A 26,357-nucleotide genomic window follows, 5' to 3' on the forward strand; every position below is an offset into this window, starting at 1 on the left:
TTTTTCTGTCAGACAGTCATTTGTTTCTATTTTTTGATACAAGCCAAATATCCCCAAAGGGAAGTGCACCGGTCCTGGAGGTACTGCAATACCAGGTCAATGCGTGGAGTGGACAGAGCAAGCTCTTCTTCCATCTCCCTGTTCTAAAAATCCATTTAATATATGGTCCCCAGATAGGGGACGTATCAGATATTAAACTGATAAGAACAGATACTACACTTGATCTTAGCCAAAAGGCCGAGAAGCGATAACCAGAAATGGGCCCCCGCCTGAGCGCCGCCCGACGGCCAGGGGCGCTACGCTTTAGGGAGAAGGGCAGAGGGAGCCGCTGGCTGCCCGCTCGCCTCCTCCCCCAGCAGGCCTGCCTCCAGTCCCTCCGCTCCTCCCGACACAGCCCCGGGGAGTCTATGCAGCAGCGGCGGCGACGACGACGACGGATGCAAAAGCCAAAGACTTTCTATGGAGTAAAGAAAAGCAGCCGCACACACTGCTGGGGGGCCCGCATGGCCAGCAAACAGCCAAAAAGGCACATGCTTCCAGTTCTTTTTCCGGCACCAGGCTTCGTCTGCTTATTTGCATAGGAACCGCCCACTTTTTCTCTGCTAGCCGACTCGTCCGGGCTGCCATGAAACTCAGGCAGCAAGCATGCAAGCAGCCAGTGGCTGGGCTTTTCAGTTCAGGTCATTTCAGCCAGCCAGCCATTGTGACAAGAAGCCAGCAAGTCAAGGCATTTGCTGCTTGCTGCTTGCTGCTTGCTGCTGCAGTGTTTGCTATGCAGGCTATTTGGATACAGCTTCAACAGGAGTTTCTTAGGCATCTGCTCGTTCGGACTGAATTAGGCTAGGCAGCAGGCGGCACTCCTGCTCCATGCGAGGAGGAGCTGAAAAGAAAAGAAAGTAAGAAGCCACGCAAAAGAGCAAACAAGACACAGCAAAAAGAAGGAGGCTTTATTTTGTCGTCATTTCATCTTCTTCTTTCTTTGCAAAAGAAAGAGCCAAAAATGCATGTTTGTTTTTTTTCTGTCAGACAGTCATTTGTTTCTATTTTTTGATACAAGCCAAATATCCCCAAAGGGAAGTGCACCGGTCCTGGAGGTACTGCAATACCAGGTCAATGCGTGGAGTGGACAGAGCAAGCTCTTCTTCCATCTCCCTGTTCTAAAAATCCATTTAATATATGGTCCCCAGATAGGGGACGTATCAGATATTAAACTGATAAGAACAGATACTACACTTGATCTTAGCCAAAAGGCCGAGAAGCGATAACCAGAAATGGGCCCCCGCCTGAGCGCCGCCCGACGGCCAGGGGCGCTACGCTTTAGGGAGAAGGGCAGAGGGAGCCGCTGGCTGCCCGCTCGCCTCCTCCCCCAGCAGGCCTGCCTCCAGTCCCTCCGCTCCTCCCGACACAGCCCCGGGGAGTCTATGCAGCAGCGGCGGCGACGACGACGACGGATGCAAAAGCCAAAGACTTTCTATGGAGTAAAGAAAAGCAGCCGCACACACTGCTGGGGGGCCCGCATGGCCAGCAAACAGCCAAAAAGGCACATGCTTCCAGTTCTTTTTCCGGCACCAGGCTTCGTCTGCTTATTTGCATAGGAACCGCCCACTTTTTCTCTGCTAGCCGACTCGTCCGGGCTGCCATGAAACTCAGGCAGCAAGCATGCAAGCAGCCAGTGGCTGGGCTTTTCAGTTCAGGTCATTTCAGCCAGCCAGCCATTGTGACAAGAAGCCAGCAAGTCAAGGCATTTGCTGCTTGCTGCTTGCTGCTTGCTGCTGCAGTGTTTGCTATGCAGGCTATTTGGATACAGCTTCAACAGGAGTTTCTTAGGCATCTGCTCGTTCGGACTGAATTAGGCTAGGCAGCAGGCGGCACTCCTGCTCCATGCGAGGAGGAGCTGAAAAGAAAAGAAAGTAAGAAGCCACGCAAAAGAGCAAACAAGACACAGCAAAAAGAAGGAGGCTTTATTTTGTCGTCATTTCATCTTCTTCTTTCTTTGCAAAAGAAAGAGCCAAAAATGCATGTTTGTTTTTTTTCTGTCAGACAGTCATTTGTTTCTATTTTTTGATACAAGCCAAATATCCCCAAAGGGAAGTGCACCGGTCCTGGAGGTACTGCAATACCAGGTCAATGCGTGGAGTGGACAGAGCAAGCTCTTCTTCCATCTCCCTGTTCTAAAAATCCATTTAATATATGGTCCCCAGATAGGGGACGTATCAGATATTAAACTGATAAGAACAGATACTACACTTGATCTTAGCCAAAAGGCCGAGAAGCGATAACCAGAAATGGGCCCCCGCCTGAGCGCCGCCCGACGGCCAGGGGCGCTACGCTTTAGGGAGAAGGGCAGAGGGAGCCGCTGGCTGCCCGCTCGCCTCCTCCCCCAGCAGGCCTGCCTCCAGTCCCTCCGCTCCTCCCGACACAGCCCCGGGGAGTCTATGCAGCAGCGGCGGCGACGACGACGACGGATGCAAAAGCCAAAGACTTTCTATGGAGTAAAGAAAAGCAGCCGCACACACTGCTGGGGGGCCCGCATGGCCAGCAAACAGCCAAAAAGGCACATGCTTCCAGTTCTTTTTCCGGCACCAGGCTTCGTCTGCTTATTTGCATAGGAACCGCCCACTTTTTCTCTGCTAGCCGACTCGTCCGGGCTGCCATGAAACTCAGGCAGCAAGCATGCAAGCAGCCAGTGGCTGGGCTTTTCAGTTCAGGTCATTTCAGCCAGCCAGCCATTGTGACAAGAAGCCAGCAAGTCAAGGCATTTGCTGCTTGCTGCTTGCTGCTTGCTGCTGCAGTGTTTGCTATGCAGGCTATTTGGATACAGCTTCAACAGGAGTTTCTTAGGCATCTGCTCGTTCGGACTGAATTAGGCTAGGCAGCAGGCGGCACTCCTGCTCCATGCGAGGAGGAGCTGAAAAGAAAAGAAAGTAAGAAGCCACGCAAAAGAGCAAACAAGACACAGCAAAAAGAAGGAGGCTTTATTTTGTCGTCATTTCATCTTCTTCTTTCTTTGCAAAAGAAAGAGCCAAAAATGCATGTTTGTTTTTTTTCTGTCAGACAGTCATTTGTTTCTATTTTTTGATACAAGCCAAATATCCCCAAAGGGAAGTGCACCGGTCCTGGAGGTACTGCAATACCAGGTCAATGCGTGGAGTGGACAGAGCAAGCTCTTCTTCCATCTCCCTGTTCTAAAAATCCATTTAATATATGGTCCCCAGATAGGGGACGTATCAGATATTAAACTGATAAGAACAGATTTTTTTTTTTTTTTTTTTATAAAAGTAAGTTTATTTCCATTTCACACGTAATTTCCACAATTTCCACTTTTCAGAAAATAAAAAACCACCCCAACATTACAAAAACCCATTCACATTTGCATGTATAACTTACTATTATTTCCATAGATAGACAAAACACAATAACTCACATTAAATATTCCTTCACAATTTACTTTTTTCTTTAACAGTAAAGAAAAAAAAAAAAAAAAAAAAAAAAAAAAAAAAAAAAAAAAAAAAAAAAAAAACTTTTCTCCTTCTTTTACTTCTCATACCCTTTGTACCAATGTACTCCACAACTCTGGTTTCCATAATTGTTTACCTTCCTCTCTTCCCCATCTTTTTTTATCCAACAGGAAATATATATACATCTTACTCAGAATCATCTTCACACACACATTCACTTTAATGACCTCACTTCTATAAATCACCACATTCCTTACATCCCATACCACTTCTTTCACACAGCATATAATCTTCCATAATACAACCTCTTTCTTTCCATTCAATCCACTCAACCCATACATCATCATATCAAATTCCAATTTCTGTACTCCTGTCAGCTCTTTGATCAATTTTCCCACACAATTCCATATCTTTCTCACAAACTGGCAGTTCCAGAACAAATGAATCACATTTTCCAACCCTCTGCATCCCTCTCTAGGGCACTCCTCAGAATTTGCCTTTCCTCTCCTTTTTTGAAAAGCTCTCACCGGGATACATTCATGGACTGCCATCCACGCCATGTCTTTATGTCGATTTGTCAGTTCATTCATACTTACATTCTTCCACACTTTACTTGTTTGTTTATCATTCAACCTACCAATCGATTCTATGCAACTTTTATCCGCAATGATCTTTAGAATTTTTCTATGATTTTCCCAACTTTTTTTATCTATCTTCTCCAAACCATATTTTTTTACAAATGTTTCAATTATTTTATAGAAATCTGGCGTCAAAAAGCACATTGGTTTACGCAAATCTATTTCAAATAGGCCTAGTTTTCGCAGCATTCCTCCTGTTGCATATCTACATAGACATGCTGCCTTGTTGTTCTTATTCTGCGTCCTCTGTACACAAAATTGCGCGTATTTTGCTGTCAAAATTTTTTCAATATTAGGGAAACTTTTCCCTCCTTTCAATTTTTCTTTTTCTACGCTTGGTCTTACTAATTTTTCATTTTCTGAGTTCCAAAAAAAGACGAATAGAAATCTTGTTATTTTCCTTAACCATTTTAATTGTGGCGGGAATACCATCCCCAGGTACAGTAGTAATGGTACTAATACTGCTTTCGTAATCAATACTTTTCCTTCCAAAGATAATTTCCTCAAGTTCCAAAATTGTATTTTTTTCTGAATTTTTTCTCCCACACTTTCCCAACTTTCTTCCCCTACCAATTCCTCATCAAAACATACTCCTAACAATTTTAACGATTTCCTTTCCACCGGTATTCCACACTGATCTAATTCTCTCCAGTACCCAAATGCCTTACAATTACTTTTATCCCAATTTACCCTAAAACCCGATGCCTGACAAAACGTTTCAATATGGAACTTTGCTCTCTTAATTGCCACTTGCGTTGTGCATATAATTGTCAGGTCATCCATATAGCCCAATACCTTAACATCCTGTCCCCCACTCCCTGGAATCTGTACTCCCCTGATTATTTTATCTTTTCTAATTAACTGCAGTAAAGGTTCCATCGCACAAATAAACATCAGGGGAGACAATGGGCACCCCTGTCTCACTCCCGAACTTATCCTGACTTCTTTTGACATAAAGCCATTAACTAAAACTCTGCTATAAATTCCCTCGTACAAACATTTAATCCATTTTAACACATTAACTGGAATTCCTAATTTTTTTAACACCTCCAATAAGAAAGCATGAGACAACCTGTCATACGCTTTTTCAAAATCTATATTGGCAATAACAACAGATTGATTCCTTTCTTTGCAGTACCATATGATATCTCTTATTAATACTAAATTTTCTGCAATTTGTCTTCCTGGTACTGCGCAAACTTGTTCTTCCTCTACCAATTTCTCAATTACTCGATTCAGTCTAATCATAATTAATTTTGCAACAATCTTATAATCTACATTTAATAAAGTGATTGGTCTCCAATTTTTTAGATCCCTTTTATCTCCTTTCTTATACACCAGTGTAATTATGCCTTCCCTAAAAGAAGGTGGTGTTCTCCCTTCTGCAAATACTTTTCCACATAAAGACATTACATCTGGTCCTATTAAATGCCACATTTCCATATAATATTCATACGGCAGCCCATCACTCCCAGGTGTTTTTCTTAACTTCCCACTTTTAATAATCTCTTCTATCTCTTTTACATTTAAATCTCTTTTTAGATAATCCTGATCCTCTCTATTCAGCTTGCAATCAGTTTTTTCTAACACATCATTTTCCATACTTTTGTCACGTATTTTTTCTTCAAACAAATCTCCATAAAAAGTTTCCACTACCTTCATTATATTATCTTTTCCTAACATCTCTTCCCCTTCTCTATTCAACACTGGGCTCAGCCTTGCCCTTTCTCCAAATGCTTTTTTGAAAAAAAAGGGTGTACATTTTTCATCTTGTTCCACTAGCTCTACTTTTGCTGCATGAATAATTTTTTTCCCTTTTTCCTCCATTAATTTATTAAAATCTAATTTTGCCTGCGCTAATTCCTTTTCTACATCTTCTCCCATGTCTCTTAATGTGTATAGAAACTGCCTTCTCAAATTTGCCTGTTTGTAATCTTCTTCCCTCTTTTTAGCTTTTTCCCTCCCTTTTTTTATAAAGAAAATCTTAGTTTCATGTTTTACCCACTCCCACCATTCCATTATCCCCCTAAACTCATTTTGTCTACCTTTCAACCTTACATACATTGATTCATACTGTTGCTTAATTTTTTTATCATTCAGCAAACACACATTTAACTTCCAATACCCTCTTCCATATTCTTGTAACTCATCCATTTTCAATTCACACCGCACACACGCATGATCAGAGAATAAAACTCTTTCCTCTTGCCAGTCACTCACTTTCATTCCTTTTGATAACAACACCAGATCTATTCTTGATTTTACATTCCCTTTGTCTGAAAACCATGTAAATCCTTTAGGGCTCTTCCCCCATATTTTGAAACCATCACACAACTTAAAATCCTTTATTACAGTTTTCAATAAAGTACTTGTCCCATCAGGCCTTAAGTCCTCAGCCCCCCCCTCTCTATCCTGTTCAGACATTATGCAATTGAAATCCCCAACCACAATAGTCTGCTCCCTCCCTGGCAAAAACATTTGTAACTTTTGAAACAATTCCTCTCTTTGCTGTTTAATAGGAGAGGCATACATATTAAATAATCTGAACTTAACACCCCCCCATTCAAATTTCACTTCCATTAACCTCCCTGGCTCTATGACTATAACCTTATTAACTTTAAAACTGTTCCCTCTAAACAACACTCCCACCCCACTATTCCTATTATCCTTACTACCTGACCAACATGATTCCCCCCACGGCCATTCGGATTTACTAGGTACATTACTAATCCCACATTCTTGTAAACATACTATATCTGTGTTCTGGTTAGCCATAAATTGTAAAATCATAGTTCTTCTTGGCAGAGATGTAAGCATTCTCACATTTAGTGAGACTAATTTCAGAGCCATATTAACATATTAGCATAGTAAAGTGACATTACAACCCATAACCAATAGATGGCGCTCAAGTCACAGAAAACTCCATTTCACCAGTGTTTTCCTCCCCCCCTGGATCCAAACCCTCCAGTCTCTTGGTGCTTTGCAGAAAACCCCCTCCTTTCTGCATTGCATCCCATGAGTCCAGTACATCAGAGTCTAGGAAAGATCTTCCCTCCCCCCCTGGTGAAACCTGTTCATCAGTAAGTAATCCCCCCTCCATACTACTTAGTGAAGATACATTACCATTGTCCTCCTCCTTTCTCCCCTGGTAACGCACTTTTGTTGCTGCTCCTCTGTCTTCCTCCATCTTTCTCTTTTGTGGTCTCTCACCACTCAATCCTGCAATTTCATCCACAAGTCTGCTTCCTGTCAAAAATCCAGGGCCCTCCCCCTCCTCTAACACTTCACTCAGAGAAGCTACTAAGGCTTCCCCTTTTCTCAGCTCATCTTCTGCTGATGTCATCACCGGTGTACTACCCCTTGACGCCTTCTCCATATCCTCCGCTGTTCCCTCTTCCTCCTCCTCATGCCGCTCCTTCTGTGCATCATCCTCCCTCTCCTCTGCTTCGCATACCTGTTGCTGCGGGGTCTCCGACACTCTGTCTGTCACTTCTGTCTGCGCAATGATGTCATCAGTCTGTAACTCCTCCTCCTCCGACTCCTCTGCTTCCACGTGAGCTTCAGCTCCATCTTCCTCATCCTCCGCCCGTTCTGCTGCCGCTTCCTCACGCATCCGTTCGCGGAGGTCATCTGTCCTTGCCCCTGCTGCCTGGGCATAGGATCGCTGCGGGCACTGTCTAGACATGTGATCTTTACTCCCACATAGGTCACAGGCTCGGGGCGCATCACAATGAACCGCATAGTGTCCTTCTTTGCCACAGTTACGGCACACCACTTTTGACTTCTCACAGTGCTCCTTTGTGTGTCCATAGCTAAAGCAATTCCTGCAATAGGAAGGCTGTCCAGGGTACGTCAAAAAGCCCCTATTGCCCCCAATGCTGAAGTTTCCCGGGGGGTGCATCACTCCCCCCAATCCGCTGGAGTCTTTTCTGAGTTTACACCAAAACCTCAGCTTTCCATTAAAAATCCCATACTGGTTTTTCAAAGTGTGTCCGCCTTTTATTTCATCACAATATCGTCTTAGAAAGATATGCACCTCCTCCGGTAGTACAAAAGGGTTGTACATATGCACTGTGATGGGTCTTTCACCAAAAGTGAAGCATGGGATTAATCTAATCCCCTTCATGTTTTCATGTCCCGCCATTTTCTTTGCTTGTTCATACACATTCAGGCACACACCATCATCCATGAATGTCACATCAAAAAAACCTTGTCTGTTAAAATCCTGTAGGCAGAATATCTGAGCTGTTCCAATTGCAAAGATATCTCTCAATACCTTCATCACGATATGTTTCACATCCACTCTTCCACGAGATTCAAGTTCTACCTGGAACCTGATAGTAGATTTCAGGTTTGGCGCTGAAAACGCCATCTTGCTGCTCCTTTGGGGCGTGCGTCTCACCCTGGAAGCTGGTCCCAGCTTTATTCTTTCCTCAGGGTTTTCATATTTCCAGCCGTGGCCACGGCCCTCGCTCCTGTAGTGTCTGCTCCAGATACACTGATCTTAGCCAAAAGGCCGAGAAGCGATAACCAGAAATGGGCCCCCGCCTGAGCGCCGCCCGACGGCCAGGGGCGCTACGCTTTAGGGAGAAGGGCAGAGGGAGCCGCTGGCTGCCCGCTCGCCTCCTCCCCCAGCAGGCCTGCCTCCAGTCCCTCCGCTCCTCCCGACACAGCCCCGGGGAGTCTATGCAGCAGCGGCGGCGACGACGACGACGGATGCAAAAGCCAAAGACTTTCTATGGAGTAAAGAAAAGCAGCCGCACACACTGCTGGGGGGCCCGCATGGCCAGCAAACAGCCAAAAAGGCACATGCTTCCAGTTCTTTTTCCGGCACCAGGCTTCGTCTGCTTATTTGCATAGGAACCGCCCACTTTTTCTCTGCTAGCCGACTCGTCCGGGCTGCCATGAAACTCAGGCAGCAAGCATGCAAGCAGCCAGTGGCTGGGCTTTTCAGTTCAGGTCATTTCAGCCAGCCAGCCATTGTGACAAGAAGCCAGCAAGTCAAGGCATTTGCTGCTTGCTGCTTGCTGCTTGCTGCTGCAGTGTTTGCTATGCAGGCTATTTGGATACAGCTTCAACAGGAGTTTCTTAGGCATCTGCTCGTTCGGACTGAATTAGGCTAGGCAGCAGGCGGCACTCCTGCTCCATGCGAGGAGGAGCTGAAAAGAAAAGAAAGTAAGAAGCCACGCAAAAGAGCAAACAAGACACAGCAAAAAGAAGGAGGCTTTATTTTGTCGTCATTTCATCTTCTTCTTTCTTTGCAAAAGAAAGAGCCAAAAATGCATGTTTGTTTTTTTTCTGTCAGACAGTCATTTGTTTCTATTTTTTGATACAAGCCAAATATCCCCAAAGGGAAGTGCACCGGTCCTGGAGGTACTGCAATACCAGGTCAATGCGTGGAGTGGACAGAGCAAGCTCTTCTTCCATCTCCCTGTTCTAAAAATCCATTTAATATATGGTCCCCAGATAGGGGACGTATCAGATATTAAACTGATAAGAACAGATACTACACTTGATCTTAGCCAAAAGGCCGAGAAGCGATAACCAGAAATGGGCCCCCGCCTGAGCGCCGCCCGACGGCCAGGGGCGCTACGCTTTAGGGAGAAGGGCAGAGGGAGCCGCTGGCTGCCCGCTCGCCTCCTCCCCCAGCAGGCCTGCCTCCAGTCCCTCCGCTCCTCCCGACACAGCCCCGGGGAGTCTATGCAGCAGCGGCGGCGACGACGACGACGGATGCAAAAGCCAAAGACTTTCTATGGAGTAAAGAAAAGCAGCCGCACACACTGCTGGGGGGCCCGCATGGCCAGCAAACAGCCAAAAAGGCACATGCTTCCAGTTCTTTTTCCGGCACCAGGCTTCGTCTGCTTATTTGCATAGGAACCGCCCACTTTTTCTCTGCTAGCCGACTCGTCCGGGCTGCCATGAAACTCAGGCAGCAAGCATGCAAGCAGCCAGTGGCTGGGCTTTTCAGTTCAGGTCATTTCAGCCAGCCAGCCATTGTGACAAGAAGCCAGCAAGTCAAGGCATTTGCTGCTTGCTGCTTGCTGCTTGCTGCTGCAGTGTTTGCTATGCAGGCTATTTGGATACAGCTTCAACAGGAGTTTCTTAGGCATCTGCTCGTTCGGACTGAATTAGGCTAGGCAGCAGGCGGCACTCCTGCTCCATGCGAGGAGGAGCTGAAAAGAAAAGAAAGTAAGAAGCCACGCAAAAGAGCAAACAAGACACAGCAAAAAGAAGGAGGCTTTATTTTGTCGTCATTTCATCTTCTTCTTTCTTTGCAAAAGAAAGAGCCAAAAATGCATGTTTGTTTTTTTTCTGTCAGACAGTCATTTGTTTCTATTTTTTGATACAAGCCAAATATCCCCAAAGGGAAGTGCACCGGTCCTGGAGGTACTGCAATACCAGGTCAATGCGTGGAGTGGACAGAGCAAGCTCTTCTTCCATCTCCCTGTTCTAAAAATCCATTTAATATATGGTCCCCAGATAGGGGACGTATCAGATATTAAACTGATAAGAACAGATACTACACTTGATCTTAGCCAAAAGGCCGAGAAGCGATAACCAGAAATGGGCCCCCGCCTGAGCGCCGCCCGACGGCCAGGGGCGCTACGCTTTAGGGAGAAGGGCAGAGGGAGCCGCTGGCTGCCCGCTCGCCTCCTCCCCCAGCAGGCCTGCCTCCAGTCCCTCCGCTCCTCCCGACACAGCCCCGGGGAGTCTATGCAGCAGCGGCGGCGACGACGACGACGGATGCAAAAGCCAAAGACTTTCTATGGAGTAAAGAAAAGCAGCCGCACACACTGCTGGGGGGCCCGCATGGCCAGCAAACAGCCAAAAAGGCACATGCTTCCAGTTCTTTTTCCGGCACCAGGCTTCGTCTGCTTATTTGCATAGGAACCGCCCACTTTTTCTCTGCTAGCCGACTCGTCCGGGCTGCCATGAAACTCAGGCAGCAAGCATGCAAGCAGCCAGTGGCTGGGCTTTTCAGTTCAGGTCATTTCAGCCAGCCAGCCATTGTGACAAGAAGCCAGCAAGTCAAGGCATTTGCTGCTTGCTGCTTGCTGCTTGCTGCTGCAGTGTTTGCTATGCAGGCTATTTGGATACAGCTTCAACAGGAGTTTCTTAGGCATCTGCTCGTTCGGACTGAATTAGGCTAGGCAGCAGGCGGCACTCCTGCTCCATGCGAGGAGGAGCTGAAAAGAAAAGAAAGTAAGAAGCCACGCAAAAGAGCAAACAAGACACAGCAAAAAGAAGGAGGCTTTATTTTGTCGTCATTTCATCTTCTTCTTTCTTTGCAAAAGAAAGAGCCAAAAATGCATGTTTGTTTTTTTTCTGTCAGACAGTCATTTGTTTCTATTTTTTGATACAAGCCAAATATCCCCAAAGGGAAGTGCACCGGTCCTGGAGGTACTGCAATACCAGGTCAATGCGTGGAGTGGACAGAGCAAGCTCTTCTTCCATCTCCCTGTTCTAAAAATCCATTTAATATATGGTCCCCAGATAGGGGACGTATCAGATATTAAACTGATAAGAACAGATACTACACTTGATCTTAGCCAAAAGGCCGAGAAGCGATAACCAGAAATGGGCCCCCGCCTGAGCGCCGCCCGACGGCCAGGGGCGCTACGCTTTAGGGAGAAGGGCAGAGGGAGCCGCTGGCTGCCCGCTCGCCTCCTCCCCCAGCAGGCCTGCCTCCAGTCCCTCCGCTCCTCCCGACACAGCCCCGGGGAGTCTATGCAGCAGCGGCGGCGACGACGACGACGGATGCAAAAGCCAAAGACTTTCTATGGAGTAAAGAAAAGCAGCCGCACACACTGCTGGGGGGCCCGCATGGCCAGCAAACAGCCAAAAAGGCACATGCTTCCAGTTCTTTTTCCGGCACCAGGCTTCGTCTGCTTATTTGCATAGGAACCGCCCACTTTTTCTCTGCTAGCCGACTCGTCCGGGCTGCCATGAAACTCAGGCAGCAAGCATGCAAGCAGCCAGTGGCTGGGCTTTTCAGTTCAGGTCATTTCAGCCAGCCAGCCATTGTGACAAGAAGCCAGCAAGTCAAGGCATTTGCTGCTTGCTGCTTGCTGCTTGCTGCTGCAGTGTTTGCTATGCAGGCTATTTGGATACAGCTTCAACAGGAGTTTCTTAGGCATCTGCTCGTTCGGACTGAATTAGGCTAGGCAGCAGGCGGCACTCCTGCTCCATGCGAGGAGGAGCTGAAAAGAAAAGAAAGTAAGAAGCCACGCAAAAGAGCAAACAAGACACAGCAAAAAGAAGGAGGCTTTATTTTGTCGTCATTTCATCTTCTTCTTTCTTTGCAAAAGAAAGAGCCAAAAATGCATGTTTGTTTTTTTTCTGTCAGACAGTCATTTGTTTCTATTTTTTGATACAAGCCAAATATCCCCAAAGGGAAGTGCACCGGTCCTGGAGGTACTGCAATACCAGGTCAATGCGTGGAGTGGACAGAGCAAGCTCTTCTTCCATCTCCCTGTTCTAAAAATCCATTTAATATATGGTCCCCAGATAGGGGACGTATCAGATATTAAACTGATAAGAACAGATACTACACTTGATCTTAGCCAAAAGGCCGAGAAGCGATAACCAGAAATGGGCCCCCGCCTGAGCGCCGCCCGACGGCCAGGGGCGCTACGCTTTAGGGAGAAGGGCAGAGGGAGCCGCTGGCTGCCCGCTCGCCTCCTCCCCCAGCAGGCCTGCCTCCAGTCCCTCCGCTCCTCCCGACACAGCCCCGGGGAGTCTATGCAGCAGCGGCGGCGACGACGACGACGGATGCAAAAGCCAAAGACTTTCTATGGAGTAAAGAAAAGCAGCCGCACACACTGCTGGGGGGCCCGCATGGCCAGCAAACAGCCAAAAAGGCACATGCTTCCAGTTCTTTTTCCGGCACCAGGCTTCGTCTGCTTATTTGCATAGGAACCGCCCACTTTTTCTCTGCTAGCCGACTCGTCCGGGCTGCCATGAAACTCAGGCAGCAAGCATGCAAGCAGCCAGTGGCTGGGCTTTTCAGTTCAGGTCATTTCAGCCAGCCAGCCATTGTGACAAGAAGCCAGCAAGTCAAGGCATTTGCTGCTTGCTGCTTGCTGCTTGCTGCTGCAGTGTTTGCTATGCAGGCTATTTGGATACAGCTTCAACAGGAGTTTCTTAGGCATCTGCTCGTTCGGACTGAATTAGGCTAGGCAGCAGGCGGCACTCCTGCTCCATGCGAGGAGGAGCTGAAAAGAAAAGAAAGTAAGAAGCCACGCAAAAGAGCAAACAAGACACAGCAAAAAGAAGGAGGCTTTATTTTGTCGTCATTTCATCTTCTTCTTTCTTTGCAAAAGAAAGAGCCAAAAATGCATGTTTGTTTTTTTTCTGTCAGACAGTCATTTGTTTCTATTTTTTGATACAAGCCAAATATCCCCAAAGGGAAGTGCACCGGTCCTGGAGGTACTGCAATACCAGGTCAATGCGTGGAGTGGACAGAGCAAGCTCTTCTTCCATCTCCCTGTTCTAAAAATCCATTTAATATATGGTCCCCAGATAGGGGACGTATCAGATATTAAACTGATAAGAACAGATACTACACTTGATCTTAGCCAAAAGGCCGAGAAGCGATAACCAGAAATGGGCCCCCGCCTGAGCGCCGCCCGACGGCCAGGGGCGCTACGCTTTAGGGAGAAGGGCAGAGGGAGCCGCTGGCTGCCCGCTCGCCTCCTCCCCCAGCAGGCCTGCCTCCAGTCCCTCCGCTCCTCCCGACACAGCCCCGGGGAGTCTATGCAGCAGCGGCGGCGACGACGACGACGGATGCAAAAGCCAAAGACTTTCTATGGAGTAAAGAAAAGCAGCCGCACACACTGCTGGGGGGCCCGCATGGCCAGCAAACAGCCAAAAAGGCACATGCTTCCAGTTCTTTTTCCGGCACCAGGCTTCGTCTGCTTATTTGCATAGGAACCGCCCACTTTTTCTCTGCTAGCCGACTCGTCCGGGCTGCCATGAAACTCAGGCAGCAAGCATGCAAGCAGCCAGTGGCTGGGCTTTTCAGTTCAGGTCATTTCAGCCAGCCAGCCATTGTGACAAGAAGCCAGCAAGTCAAGGCATTTGCTGCTTGCTGCTTGCTGCTTGCTGCTGCAGTGTTTGCTATGCAGGCTATTTGGATACAGCTTCAACAGGAGTTTCTTAGGCATCTGCTCGTTCGGACTGAATTAGGCTAGGCAGCAGGCGGCACTCCTGCTCCATGCGAGGAGGAGCTGAAAAGAAAAGAAAGTAAGAAGCCACGCAAAAGAGCAAACAAGACACAGCAAAAAGAAGGAGGCTTTATTTTGTCGTCATTTCATCTTCTTCTTTCTTTGCAAAAGAAAGAGCCAAAAATGCATGTTTGTTTTTTTTCTGTCAGACAGTCATTTGTTTCTATTTTTTGATACAAGCCAAATATCCCCAAAGGGAAGTGCACCGGTCCTGGAGGTACTGCAATACCAGGTCAATGCGTGGAGTGGACAGAGCAAGCTCTTCTTCCATCTCCCTGTTCTAAAAATCCATTTAATATATGGTCCCCAGATAGGGGACGTATCAGATATTAAACTGATAAGAACAGATACTACACTTGATCTTAGCCAAAAGGCCGAGAAGCGATAACCAGAAATGGGCCCCCGCCTGAGCGCCGCCCGACGGCCAGGGGCGCTACGCTTTAGGGAGAAGGGCAGAGGGAGCCGCTGGCTGCCCGCTCGCCTCCTCCCCCAGCAGGCCTGCCTCCAGTCCCTCCGCTCCTCCCGACACAGCCCCGGGGAGTCTATGCAGCAGCGGCGGCGACGACGACGACGGATGCAAAAGCCAAAGACTTTCTATGGAGTAAAGAAAAGCAGCCGCACACACTGCTGGGGGGCCCGCATGGCCAGCAAACAGCCAAAAAGGCACATGCTTCCAGTTCTTTTTCCGGCACCAGGCTTCGTCTGCTTATTTGCATAGGAACCGCCCACTTTTTCTCTGCTAGCCGACTCGTCCGGGCTGCCATGAAACTCAGGCAGCAAGCATGCAAGCAGCCAGTGGCTGGGCTTTTCAGTTCAGGTCATTTCAGCCAGCCAGCCATTGTGACAAGAAGCCAGCAAGTCAAGGCATTTGCTGCTTGCTGCTTGCTGCTTGCTGCTGCAGTGTTTGCTATGCAGGCTATTTGGATACAGCTTCAACAGGAGTTTCTTAGGCATCTGCTCGTTCGGACTGAATTAGGCTAGGCAGCAGGCGGCACTCCTGCTCCATGCGAGGAGGAGCTGAAAAGAAAAGAAAGTAAGAAGCCACGCAAAAGAGCAAACAAGACACAGCAAAAAGAAGGAGGCTTTATTTTGTCGTCATTTCATCTTCTTCTTTCTTTGCAAAAGAAAGAGCCAAAAATGCATGTTTGTTTTTTTTCTGTCAGACAGTCATTTGTTTCTATTTTTTGATACAAGCCAAATATCCCCAAAGGGAAGTGCACCGGTCCTGGAGGTACTGCAATACCAGGTCAATGCGTGGAGTGGACAGAGCAAGCTCTTCTTCCATCTCCCTGTTCTAAAAATCCATTTAATATATGGTCCCCAGATAGGGGACGTATCAGATATTAAACTGATAAGAACAGATACTACACTTGATCTTAGCCAAAAGGCCGAGAAGCGATAACCAGAAATGGGCCCCCGCCTGAGCGCCGCCCGACGGCCAGGGGCGCTACGCTTTAGGGAGAAGGGCAGAGGGAGCCGCTGGCTGCCCGCTCGCCTCCTCCCCCAGCAGGCCTGCCTCCAGTCCCTCCGCTCCTCCCGACACAGCCCCGGGGAGTCTATGCAGCAGCGGCGGCGACGACGACGACGGATGCAAAAGCCAAAGACTTTCTATGGAGTAAAGAAAAGCAGCCGCACACACTGCTGGGGGGCCCGCATGGCCAGCAAACAGCCAAAAAGGCACATGCTTCCAGTTCTTTTTCCGGCACCAGGCTTCGTCTGCTTATTTGCATAGGAACCGCCCACTTTTTCTCTGCTAGCCGACTCGTCCGGGCTGCCATGAAACTCAGGCAGCAAGCATGCAAGCAGCCAGTGGCTGGGCTTTTCAGTTCAGGTCATTTCAGCCAGCCAGCCATTGTGACAAGAAGCCAGCAAGTCAAGGCATTTGCTGCTTGCTGCTTGCTGCTTGCTGCTGCAGTGTTTGCTATGCAGGCTATTTGGATACAGCTTCAACAGGAGTTTCTTAGGCATCTGCTCGTTCGGACTGAATTAGGCTAGGCAGCAGGCGGCACTCCTGCTCCATGCGAGGAGGAGCTGAAAAGAAAAGAAAGTAAGAAGCCACGCAAAAGAGCAAACAAGACACAGCAAAAAGAAGGAGGCTTTATTTTGTCGTCATTTCATCTTCTTCTTTCTTTGCAAAAGAAAGAGCCAAAAATGCATGTTTGTTTTTTTTCTGTCAGACAGTCATTTGTTTCTATTTTTTGATACAAGCCAAATATCCCCAAAGGGAAGTGCACCGGTCCTGGAGGTACTGCAATACCAGGTCAATGCGTGGAGTGGACAGAGCAAGCTCTTCTTCCATCTCCCTGTTCTAAAAATCCATTTAATATATGGTCCCCAGATAGGGGACGTATCAGATATTAAACTGATAAGAACAGATACTACACTTGATCTTAGCCAAAAGGCCGAGAAGCGATAACCAGAAATGGGCCCCCGCCTGAGCGCCGCCCGACGGCCAGGGGCGCTACGCTTTAGGGAGAAGGGCAGAGGGAGCCGCTGGCTGCCCGCTCGCCTCCTCCCCCAGCAGGCCTGCCTCCAGTCCCTCCGCTCCTCCCGACACAGCCCCGGGGAGTCTATGCAGCAGCGGCGGCGACGACGACGACGGATGCAAAAGCCAAAGACTTTCTATGGAGTAAAGAAAAGCAGCCGCACACACTGCTGGGGGGCCCGCATGGCCAGCAAACAGCCAAAAAGGCACATGCTTCCAGTTCTTTTTCCGGCACCAGGCTTCGTCTGCTTATTTGCATAGGAACCGCCCACTTTTTCTCTGCTAGCCGACTCGTCCGGGCTGCCATGAAACTCAGGCAGCAAGCATGCAAGCAGCCAGTGGCTGGGCTTTTCAGTTCAGGTCATTTCAGCCAGCCAGCCATTGTGACAAGAAGCCAGCAAGTCAAGGCATTTGCTGCTTGCTGCTTGCTGCTTGCTGCTGCAGTGTTTGCTATGCAGGCTATTTGGATACAGCTTCAACAGGAGTTTCTTAGGCATCTGCTCGTTCGGACTGAATTAGGCTAGGCAGCAGGCGGCACTCCTGCTCCATGCGAGGAGGAGCTGAAAAGAAAAGAAAGTAAGAAGCCACGCAAAAGAGCAAACAAGACACAGCAAAAAGAAGGAGGCTTTATTTTGTCGTCATTTCATCTTCTTCTTTCTTTGCAAAAGAAAGAGCCAAAAATGCATGTTTGTTTTTTTTCTGTCAGACAGTCATTTGTTTCTATTTTTTGATACAAGCCAAATATCCCCAAAGGGAAGTGCACCGGTCCTGGAGGTACTGCAATACCAGGTCAATGCGTGGAGTGGACAGAGCAAGCTCTTCTTCCATCTCCCTGTTCTAAAAATCCATTTAATATATGGTCCCCAGATAGGGGACGTATCAGATATTAAACTGATAAGAACAGATACTACACTTGATCTTAGCCAAAAGGCCGAGAAGCGATAACCAGAAATGGGCCCCCGCCTGAGCGCCGCCCGACGGCCAGGGGCGCTACGCTTTAGGGAGAAGGGCAGAGGGAGCCGCTGGCTGCCCGCTCGCCTCCTCCCCCAGCAGGCCTGCCTCCAGTCCCTCCGCTCCTCCCGACACAGCCCCGGGGAGTCTATGCAGCAGCGGCGGCGACGACGACGACGGATGCAAAAGCCAAAGACTTTCTATGGAGTAAAGAAAAGCAGCCGCACACACTGCTGGGGGGCCCGCATGGCCAGCAAACAGCCAAAAAGGCACATGCTTCCAGTTCTTTTTCCGGCACCAGGCTTCGTCTGCTTATTTGCATAGGAACCGCCCACTTTTTCTCTGCTAGCCGACTCGTCCGGGCTGCCATGAAACTCAGGCAGCAAGCATGCAAGCAGCCAGTGGCTGGGCTTTTCAGTTCAGGTCATTTCAGCCAGCCAGCCATTGTGACAAGAAGCCAGCAAGTCAAGGCATTTGCTGCTTGCTGCTTGCTGCTTGCTGCTGCAGTGTTTGCTATGCAGGCTATTTGGATACAGCTTCAACAGGAGTTTCTTAGGCATCTGCTCGTTCGGACTGAATTAGGCTAGGCAGCAGGCGGCACTCCTGCTCCATGCGAGGAGGAGCTGAAAAGAAAAGAAAGTAAGAAGCCACGCAAAAGAGCAAACAAGACACAGCAAAAAGAAGGAGGCTTTATTTTGTCGTCATTTCATCTTCTTCTTTCTTTGCAAAAGAAAGAGCCAAAAATGCATGTTTGTTTTTTTTCTGTCAGACAGTCATTTGTTTCTATTTTTTGATACAAGCCAAATATCCCCAAAGGGAAGTGCACCGGTCCTGGAGGTACTGCAATACCAGGTCAATGCGTGGAGTGGACAGAGCAAGCTCTTCTTCCATCTCCCTGTTCTAAAAATCCATTTAATATATGGTCCCCAGATAGGGGACGTATCAGATATTAAACTGATAAGAACAGATACTACACTTGATCTTAGCCAAAAGGCCGAGAAGCGATAACCAGAAATGGGCCCCCGCCTGAGCGCCGCCCGACGGCCAGGGGCGCTACGCTTTAGGGAGAAGGGCAGAGGGAGCCGCTGGCTGCCCGCTCGCCTCCTCCCCCAGCAGGCCTGCCTCCAGTCCCTCCGCTCCTCCCGACACAGCCCCGGGGAGTCTATGCAGCAGCGGCGGCGACGACGACGACGGATGCAAAAGCCAAAGACTTTCTATGGAGTAAAGAAAAGCAGCCGCACACACTGCTGGGGGGCCCGCATGGCCAGCAAACAGCCAAAAAGGCACATGCTTCCAGTTCTTTTTCCGGCACCAGGCTTCGTCTGCTTATTTGCATAGGAACCGCCCACTTTTTCTCTGCTAGCCGACTCGTCCGGGCTGCCATGAAACTCAGGCAGCAAGCATGCAAGCAGCCAGTGGCTGGGCTTTTCAGTTCAGGTCATTTCAGCCAGCCAGCCATTGTGACAAGAAGCCAGCAAGTCAAGGCATTTGCTGCTTGCTGCTTGCTGCTTGCTGCTGCAGTGTTTGCTATGCAGGCTATTTGGATACAGCTTCAACAGGAGTTTCTTAGGCATCTGCTCGTTCGGACTGAATTAGGCTAGGCAGCAGGCGGCACTCCTGCTCCATGCGAGGAGGAGCTGAAAAGAAAAGAAAGTAAGAAGCCACGCAAAAGAGCAAACAAGACACAGCAAAAAGAAGGAGGCTTTATTTTGTCGTCATTTCATCTTCTTCTTTCTTTGCAAAAGAAAGAGCCAAAAATGCATGTTTGTTTTTTTTCTGTCAGACAGTCATTTGTTTCTATTTTTTGATACAAGCCAAATATCCCCAAAGGGAAGTGCACCGGTCCTGGAGGTACTGCAATACCAGGTCAATGCGTGGAGTGGACAGAGCAAGCTCTTCTTCCATCTCCCTGTTCTAAAAATCCATTTAATATATGGTCCCCAGATAGGGGACGTATCAGATATTAAACTGATAAGAACAGATACTACACTTGATCTTAGCCAAAAGGCCGAGAAGCGATAACCAGAAATGGGCCCCCGCCTGAGCGCCGCCCGACGGCCAGGGGCGCTACGCTTTAGGGAGAAGGGCAGAGGGAGCCGCTGGCTGCCCGCTCGCCTCCTCCCCCAGCAGGCCTGCCTCCAGTCCCTCCGCTCCTCCCGACACAGCCCCGGGGAGTCTATGCAGCAGCGGCGGCGACGACGACGACGGATGCAAAAGCCAAAGACTTTCTATGGAGTAAAGAAAAGCAGCCGCACACACTGCTGGGGGGCCCGCATGGCCAGCAAACAGCCAAAAAGGCACATGCTTCCAGTTCTTTTTCCGGCACCAGGCTTCGTCTGCTTATTTGCATAGGAACCGCCCACTTTTTCTCTGCTAGCCGACTCGTCCGGGCTGCCATGAAACTCAGGCAGCAAGCATGCAAGCAGCCAGTGGCTGGGCTTTTCAGTTCAGGTCATTTCAGCCAGCCAGCCATTGTGACAAGAAGCCAGCAAGTCAAGGCATTTGCTGCTTGCTGCTTGCTGCTTGCTGCTGCAGTGTTTGCTATGCAGGCTATTTGGATACAGCTTCAACAGGAGTTTCTTAGGCATCTGCTCGTTCGGACTGAATTAGGCTAGGCAGCAGGCGGCACTCCTGCTCCATGCGAGGAGGAGCTGAAAAGAAAAGAAAGTAAGAAGCCACGCAAAAGAGCAAACAAGACACAGCAAAAAGAAGGAGGCTTTATTTTGTCGTCATTTCATCTTCTTCTTTCTTTGCAAAAGAAAGAGCCAAAAATGCATGTTTGTTTTTTTTCTGTCAGACAGTCATTTGTTTCTATTTTTTGATACAAGCCAAATATCCCCAAAGGGAAGTGCACCGGTCCTGGAGGTACTGCAATACCAGGTCAATGCGTGGAGTGGACAGAGCAAGCTCTTCTTCCATCTCCCTGTTCTAAAAATCCATTTAATATATGGTCCCCAGATAGGGGACGTATCAGATATTAAACTGATAAGAACAGATACTACACTTGATCTTAGCCAAAAGGCCGAGAAGCGATAACCAGAAATGGGCCCCCGCCTGAGCGCCGCCCGACGGCCAGGGGCGCTACGCTTTAGGGAGAAGGGCAGAGGGAGCCGCTGGCTGCCCGCTCGCCTCCTCCCCCAGCAGGCCTGCCTCCAGTCCCTCCGCTCCTCCCGACACAGCCCCGGGGAGTCTATGCAGCAGCGGCGGCGACGACGACGACGGATGCAAAAGCCAAAGACTTTCTATGGAGTAAAGAAAAGCAGCCGCACACACTGCTGGGGGGCCCGCATGGCCAGCAAACAGCCAAAAAGGCACATGCTTCCAGTTCTTTTTCCGGCACCAGGCTTCGTCTGCTTATTTGCATAGGAACCGCCCACTTTTTCTCTGCTAGCCGACTCGTCCGGGCTGCCATGAAACTCAGGCAGCAAGCATGCAAGCAGCCAGTGGCTGGGCTTTTCAGTTCAGGTCATTTCAGCCAGCCAGCCATTGTGACAAGAAGCCAGCAAGTCAAGGCATTTGCTGCTTGCTGCTTGCTGCTTGCTGCTGCAGTGTTTGCTATGCAGGCTATTTGGATACAGCTTCAACAGGAGTTTCTTAGGCATCTGCTCGTTCGGACTGAATTAGGCTAGGCAGCAGGCGGCACTCCTGCTCCATGCGAGGAGGAGCTGAAAAGAAAAGAAAGTAAGAAGCCACGCAAAAGAGCAAACAAGACACAGCAAAAAGAAGGAGGCTTTATTTTGTCGTCATTTCATCTTCTTCTTTCTTTGCAAAAGAAAGAGCCAAAAATGCATGTTTGTTTTTTTTCTGTCAGACAGTCATTTGTTTCTATTTTTTGATACAAGCCAAATATCCCCAAAGGGAAGTGCACCGGTCCTGGAGGTACTGCAATACCAGGTCAATGCGTGGAGTGGACAGAGCAAGCTCTTCTTCCATCTCCCTGTTCTAAAAATCCATTTAATATATGGTCCCCAGATAGGGGACGTATCAGATATTAAACTGATAAGAACAGATACTACACTTGATCTTAGCCAAAAGGCCGAGAAGCGATAACCAGAAATGGGCCCCCGCCTGAGCGCCGCCCGACGGCCAGGGGCGCTACGCTTTAGGGAGAAGGGCAGAGGGAGCCGCTGGCTGCCCGCTCGCCTCCTCCCCCAGCAGGCCTGCCTCCAGTCCCTCCGCTCCTCCCGACACAGCCCCGGGGAGTCTATGCAGCAGCGGCGGCGACGACGACGACGGATGCAAAAGCCAAAGACTTTCTATGGAGTAAAGAAAAGCAGCCGCACACACTGCTGGGGGGCCCGCATGGCCAGCAAACAGCCAAAAAGGCACATGCTTCCAGTTCTTTTTCCGGCACCAGGCTTCGTCTGCTTATTTGCATAGGAACCGCCCACTTTTTCTCTGCTAGCCGACTCGTCCGGGCTGCCATGAAACTCAGGCAGCAAGCATGCAAGCAGCCAGTGGCTGGGCTTTTCAGTTCAGGTCATTTCAGCCAGCCAGCCATTGTGACAAGAAGCCAGCAAGTCAAGGCATTTGCTGCTTGCTGCTTGCTGCTTGCTGCTGCAGTGTTTGCTATGCAGGCTATTTGGATACAGCTTCAACAGGAGTTTCTTAGGCATCTGCTCGTTCGGACTGAATTAGGCTAGGCAGCAGGCGGCACTCCTGCTCCATGCGAGGAGGAGCTGAAAAGAAAAGAAAGTAAGAAGCCACGCAAAAGAGCAAACAAGACACAGCAAAAAGAAGGAGGCTTTATTTTGTCGTCATTTCATCTTCTTCTTTCTTTGCAAAAGAAAGAGCCAAAAATGCATGTTTGTTTTTTTTCTGTCAGACAGTCATTTGTTTCTATTTTTTGATACAAGCCAAATATCCCCAAAGGGAAGTGCACCGGTCCTGGAGGTACTGCAATACCAGGTCAATGCGTGGAGTGGACAGAGCAAGCTCTTCTTCCATCTCCCTGTTCTAAAAATCCATTTAATATATGGTCCCCAGATAGGGGACGTATCAGATATTAAACTGATAAGAACAGATACTACACTTGATCTTAGCCAAAAGGCCGAGAAGCGATAACCAGAAATGGGCCCCCGCCTGAGCGCCGCCCGACGGCCAGGGGCGCTACGCTTTAGGGAGAAGGGCAGAGGGAGCCGCTGGCTGCCCGCTCGCCTCCTCCCCCAGCAGGCCTGCCTCCAGTCCCTCCGCTCCTCCCGACACAGCCCCGGGGAGTCTATGCAGCAGCGGCGGCGGCGACGACGACGGATGCAAAAGCCAAAGACTTTCTATGGAGTAAAGAAAAGCAGCCGCACACACTGCTGGGGGGCCCGCATGGCCAGCAAACAGCCAAAAAGGCACATGCTTCCAGTTCTTTTTCCGGCACCAGGCTTCGTCTGCTTATTTGCATAGGAACCGCCCACTTTTTCTCTGCTAGCCGACTCGTCCGGGCTGCCATGAAACTCAGGCAGCAAGCATGCAAGCAGCCAGTGGCTGGGCTTTTCAGTTCAGGTCATTTCAGCCAGCCAGCCATTGTGACAAGAAGCCAGCAAGTCAAGGCATTTGCTGCTTGCTGCTTGCTGCTTGCTGCTGCAGTGTTTGCTATGCAGGCTATTTGGATACAGCTTCAACAGGAGTTTCTTAGGCATCTGCTCGTTCGGACTGAATTAGGCTAGGCAGCAGGCGGCACTCCTGCTCCATGCGAGGAGGAGCTGAAAAGAAAAGAAAGTAAGAAGCCACGCAAAAGAGCAAACAAGACACAGCAAAAAGAAGGAGGCTTTATTTTGTCGTCATTTCATCTTCTTCTTTCTTTGCAAAAGAAAGAGCCAAAAATGCATGTTTGTTTTTTTTCTGTCAGACAGTCATTTGTTTCTATTTTTTGATACAAGCCAAATATCCCCAAAGGGAAGTGCACCGGTCCTGGAGGTACTGCAATACCAGGTCAATGCGTGGAGTGGACAGAGCAAGCTCTTCTTCCATCTCCCTGTTCTAAAAATCCATTTAATATATGGTCCCCAGATAGGGGACGTATCAGATATTAAACTGATAAGAACAGATACTACACTTGATCTTAGCCAAAAGGCCGAGAAGCGATAACCAGAAATGGGCCCCCGCCTGAGCGCCGCCCGACGGCCAGGGGCGCTACGCTTTAGGGAGAAGGGCAGAGGGAGCCGCTGGCTGCCCGCTCGCCTCCTCCCCCAGCAGGCCTGCCTCCAGTCCCTCCGCTCCTCCCGACACAGCCCCGGGGAGTCTATGCAGCAGCGGCGGCGACGACGACGACGGATGCAAAAGCCAAAGACTTTCTATGGAGTAAAGAAAAGCAGCCGCACACACTGCTGGGGGGCCCGCATGGCCAGCAAACAGCCAAAAAGGCACATGCTTCCAGTTCTTTTTCCGGCACCAGGCTTCGTCTGCTTATTTGCATAGGAACCGCCCACTTTTTCTCTGCTAGCCGACTCGTCCGGGCTGCCATGAAACTCAGGCAGCAAGCAAGCAAGCAGCCAGTGGCTGGGCTTTTCAGTTCAGGTCATTTCAGCCAGCCAGCCATTGTGACAAGAAGCCAGCAAGTCAAGGCATTTGCTGCTTGCTGCTTGCTGCTTGCTGCTGCAGTGTTTGCTATGCAGGCTATTTGGATACAGCTTCAACAGGAGTTTCTTAGGCATCTGCTCGTTCGGACTGAATTAGGCTAGGCAGCAGGCGGCACTCCTGCTCCATGCGAGGAGGAGCTGAAAAGAAAAGAAAGTAAGAAGCCACGCAAAAGAGCAAACAAGACACAGCAAAAAGAAGGAGGCTTTATTTTGTCGTCATTTCATCTTCTTCTTTCTTTGCAAAAGAAAGAGCCAAAAATGCATGTTTGTTTTTTTTCTGTCAGACAGTCATTTGTTTCTATTTTTTGATACAAGCCAAATATCCCCAAAGGGAAGTGCACCGGTCCTGGAGGTACTGCAATACCAGGTCAATGCGTGGAGTGGACAGAGCAAGCTCTTCTTCCATCTCCCTGTTCTAAAAATCCATTTAATATATGGTCCCCAGATAGGGGACGTATCAGATATTAAACTGATAAGAACAGATACTACACTTGATCTTAGCCAAAAGGCCGAGAAGCGATAACCAGAAATGGGCCCCCGCCTGAGCGCCGCCCGACGGCCAGGGGCGCTACGCTTTAGGGAGAAGGGCAGAGGGAGCCGCTGGCTGCCCGCTCGCCTCCTCCCCCAGCAGGCCTGCCTGCCAGTCCCTCCGCTCCTCCCGACACAGCCCCGGGGAGTCTATGCAGCAGCGGCGGCGACGACGACGACGGATGCAAAAGCCAAAGACTTTCTATGGAGTAAAGAAAAGCAGCCGCACACACTGCTGGGGGGCCCGCATGGCCAGCAAACAGCCAAAAAGGCACATGCTTCCAGTTCTTTTTCCGGCACCAGGCTTCGTCTGCTTATTTGCATAGGAACCGCCCACTTTTTCTCTGCTAGCCGACTCGTCCGGGCTGCCATGAAACTCAGGCAGCAAGCATGCAAGCAGCCAGTGGCTGGGCTTTTCAGTTCAGGTCATTTCAGCCAGCCAGCCATTGTGACAAGAAGCCAGCAAGTCAAGGCATTTGCTGCTTGCTGCTTGCTGCTTGCTGCTGCAGTGTTTGCTATGCAGGCTATTTGGATACAGCTTCAACAGGAGTTTCTTAGGCATCTGCTCGTTCGGACTGAATTAGGCTAGGCAGCAGGCGGCACTCCTGCTCCATGCGAGGAGGAGCTGAAAAGAAAAGAAAGTAAGAAGCCACGCAAAAGAGCAAACAAGACACAGCAAAAAGAAGGAGGCTTTATTTTGTCGTCATTTCATCTTCTTCTTTCTTTGCAAAAGAAAGAGCCAAAAATGCATGTTTGTTTTTTTTCTGTCAGACAGTCATTTGTTTCTATTTTTTGATACAAGCCAAATATCCCCAAAGGGAAGTGCACCGGTCCTGGAGGTACTGCAATACCAGGTCAATGCGTGGAGTGGACAGAGCAAGCTCTTCTTCCATCTCCCTGTTCTAAAAATCCATTTAATATATGGTCCCCAGATAGGGGACGTATCAGATATTAAACTGATAAGAACAGATACTACACTTGATCTTAGCCAAAAGGCCGAGAAGCGATAACCAGAAATGGGCCCCCGCCTGAGCGCCGCCCGACGGCCAGGGGCGCTACGCTTTAGGGAGAAGGGCAGAGGGAGAACAGCCAAAAAGGCACATGCTTCCAGTTCTTTTTCCGGCACCAGGCTTCGTCTGCTTATTTGCATAGGAACCGCCCACTTTTTCTCTGCTAGCCGACTCGTCTGGGCTGCCATGAAACTCAGGCAGCAAGCAAGCAGCCAGTGGCTGGGCTTTTCAGTTCAGGTCATTTCAGCCAGCCAGCCATTGTGACAAGAAGCCAGCAAGTCAAGGCATTTGCTGCTTGCTGCTTGCTGCTGCAGTGTTTGCTATGCAGGCTATTTGGATACAGCTTCAACAGGAGTTTCTTAGGCATCTGCTCGTTCGGACTGAATTAGGCTAGGCAGCAGGCGGCACTCCTGCTCCATGCGAGGAGGAGCTGAAAAGAAAAGAAAGTAAGAAGCCACGCAAAAGAGCAAACAAGACACAGCAAAAAGAAGG

The 26,357-nt window shown here is 49.2% G+C and overlaps 21 non-coding genes across 21 annotated transcripts; all 21 read right to left on the reverse strand.

Moving 5' to 3' along the window:
- Positions 1–58: 58 nt before the first annotated feature.
- Positions 59–249, reverse strand: LOC142476372 (U2 spliceosomal RNA). The gene has a single exon (XR_012791623.1). It is a non-coding gene; the product is annotated as a U2 spliceosomal RNA (small nuclear RNA).
- An 823-nt stretch (positions 250–1,072) lies between these two features.
- LOC142476373 (U2 spliceosomal RNA) lies at positions 1,073–1,263 on the reverse strand. Its single transcript, XR_012791624.1, has one exon. It is a non-coding gene; the product is annotated as a U2 spliceosomal RNA (small nuclear RNA).
- Positions 1,264–2,086: 823 nt separating this feature from the next.
- Positions 2,087–2,277, reverse strand: LOC142476374 (U2 spliceosomal RNA). Its single transcript, XR_012791625.1, has one exon. It is a non-coding gene; the product is annotated as a U2 spliceosomal RNA (small nuclear RNA).
- Positions 2,278–3,100: 823 nt separating this feature from the next.
- On the reverse strand, positions 3,101–3,283 carry LOC142476344 (U2 spliceosomal RNA). Its single transcript, XR_012791596.1, has one exon. It is a non-coding gene; the product is annotated as a U2 spliceosomal RNA (small nuclear RNA).
- Positions 3,284–9,447: 6,164 nt separating this feature from the next.
- Positions 9,448–9,638, reverse strand: LOC142476376 (U2 spliceosomal RNA). Its single transcript, XR_012791626.1, has one exon. It is a non-coding gene; the product is annotated as a U2 spliceosomal RNA (small nuclear RNA).
- Positions 9,639–10,461: 823 nt separating this feature from the next.
- On the reverse strand, positions 10,462–10,652 carry LOC142476377 (U2 spliceosomal RNA). The gene has a single exon (XR_012791627.1). It is a non-coding gene; the product is annotated as a U2 spliceosomal RNA (small nuclear RNA).
- An 823-nt stretch (positions 10,653–11,475) lies between these two features.
- LOC142476378 (U2 spliceosomal RNA) lies at positions 11,476–11,666 on the reverse strand. Its single transcript, XR_012791628.1, has one exon. It is a non-coding gene; the product is annotated as a U2 spliceosomal RNA (small nuclear RNA).
- Positions 11,667–12,489: 823 nt separating this feature from the next.
- Positions 12,490–12,680, reverse strand: LOC142476379 (U2 spliceosomal RNA). Its single transcript, XR_012791629.1, has one exon. It is a non-coding gene; the product is annotated as a U2 spliceosomal RNA (small nuclear RNA).
- An 823-nt stretch (positions 12,681–13,503) lies between these two features.
- LOC142476381 (U2 spliceosomal RNA) lies at positions 13,504–13,694 on the reverse strand. The gene has a single exon (XR_012791631.1). It is a non-coding gene; the product is annotated as a U2 spliceosomal RNA (small nuclear RNA).
- Positions 13,695–14,517: 823 nt separating this feature from the next.
- On the reverse strand, positions 14,518–14,708 carry LOC142476382 (U2 spliceosomal RNA). Its single transcript, XR_012791632.1, has one exon. It is a non-coding gene; the product is annotated as a U2 spliceosomal RNA (small nuclear RNA).
- Positions 14,709–15,531: 823 nt separating this feature from the next.
- Positions 15,532–15,722, reverse strand: LOC142476383 (U2 spliceosomal RNA). The gene has a single exon (XR_012791633.1). It is a non-coding gene; the product is annotated as a U2 spliceosomal RNA (small nuclear RNA).
- Positions 15,723–16,545: 823 nt separating this feature from the next.
- LOC142476384 (U2 spliceosomal RNA) lies at positions 16,546–16,736 on the reverse strand. The gene has a single exon (XR_012791634.1). It is a non-coding gene; the product is annotated as a U2 spliceosomal RNA (small nuclear RNA).
- An 823-nt stretch (positions 16,737–17,559) lies between these two features.
- On the reverse strand, positions 17,560–17,750 carry LOC142476385 (U2 spliceosomal RNA). Its single transcript, XR_012791635.1, has one exon. It is a non-coding gene; the product is annotated as a U2 spliceosomal RNA (small nuclear RNA).
- Positions 17,751–18,573: 823 nt separating this feature from the next.
- On the reverse strand, positions 18,574–18,764 carry LOC142476386 (U2 spliceosomal RNA). Its single transcript, XR_012791636.1, has one exon. It is a non-coding gene; the product is annotated as a U2 spliceosomal RNA (small nuclear RNA).
- Positions 18,765–19,587: 823 nt separating this feature from the next.
- On the reverse strand, positions 19,588–19,778 carry LOC142476387 (U2 spliceosomal RNA). The gene has a single exon (XR_012791637.1). It is a non-coding gene; the product is annotated as a U2 spliceosomal RNA (small nuclear RNA).
- Positions 19,779–20,601: 823 nt separating this feature from the next.
- LOC142476388 (U2 spliceosomal RNA) lies at positions 20,602–20,792 on the reverse strand. Its single transcript, XR_012791638.1, has one exon. It is a non-coding gene; the product is annotated as a U2 spliceosomal RNA (small nuclear RNA).
- Positions 20,793–21,615: 823 nt separating this feature from the next.
- Positions 21,616–21,806, reverse strand: LOC142476389 (U2 spliceosomal RNA). Its single transcript, XR_012791639.1, has one exon. It is a non-coding gene; the product is annotated as a U2 spliceosomal RNA (small nuclear RNA).
- Positions 21,807–22,629: 823 nt separating this feature from the next.
- Positions 22,630–22,820, reverse strand: LOC142476390 (U2 spliceosomal RNA). Its single transcript, XR_012791640.1, has one exon. It is a non-coding gene; the product is annotated as a U2 spliceosomal RNA (small nuclear RNA).
- An 823-nt stretch (positions 22,821–23,643) lies between these two features.
- On the reverse strand, positions 23,644–23,834 carry LOC142476393 (U2 spliceosomal RNA). Its single transcript, XR_012791642.1, has one exon. It is a non-coding gene; the product is annotated as a U2 spliceosomal RNA (small nuclear RNA).
- An 823-nt stretch (positions 23,835–24,657) lies between these two features.
- On the reverse strand, positions 24,658–24,848 carry LOC142476394 (U2 spliceosomal RNA). Its single transcript, XR_012791643.1, has one exon. It is a non-coding gene; the product is annotated as a U2 spliceosomal RNA (small nuclear RNA).
- Positions 24,849–25,672: 824 nt separating this feature from the next.
- LOC142476395 (U2 spliceosomal RNA) lies at positions 25,673–25,863 on the reverse strand. Its single transcript, XR_012791644.1, has one exon. It is a non-coding gene; the product is annotated as a U2 spliceosomal RNA (small nuclear RNA).
- Between the last annotated feature and the right edge of the window lie 494 nt (positions 25,864–26,357).

The sequence above is a fragment of the Ascaphus truei genome, unplaced genomic scaffold (assembly GCF_040206685.1).
Source record: "Ascaphus truei isolate aAscTru1 unplaced genomic scaffold, aAscTru1.hap1 HAP1_SCAFFOLD_1573, whole genome shotgun sequence".
NCBI classification, from domain to species: Eukaryota; Metazoa; Chordata; class Amphibia; order Anura; family Ascaphidae; genus Ascaphus; species Ascaphus truei.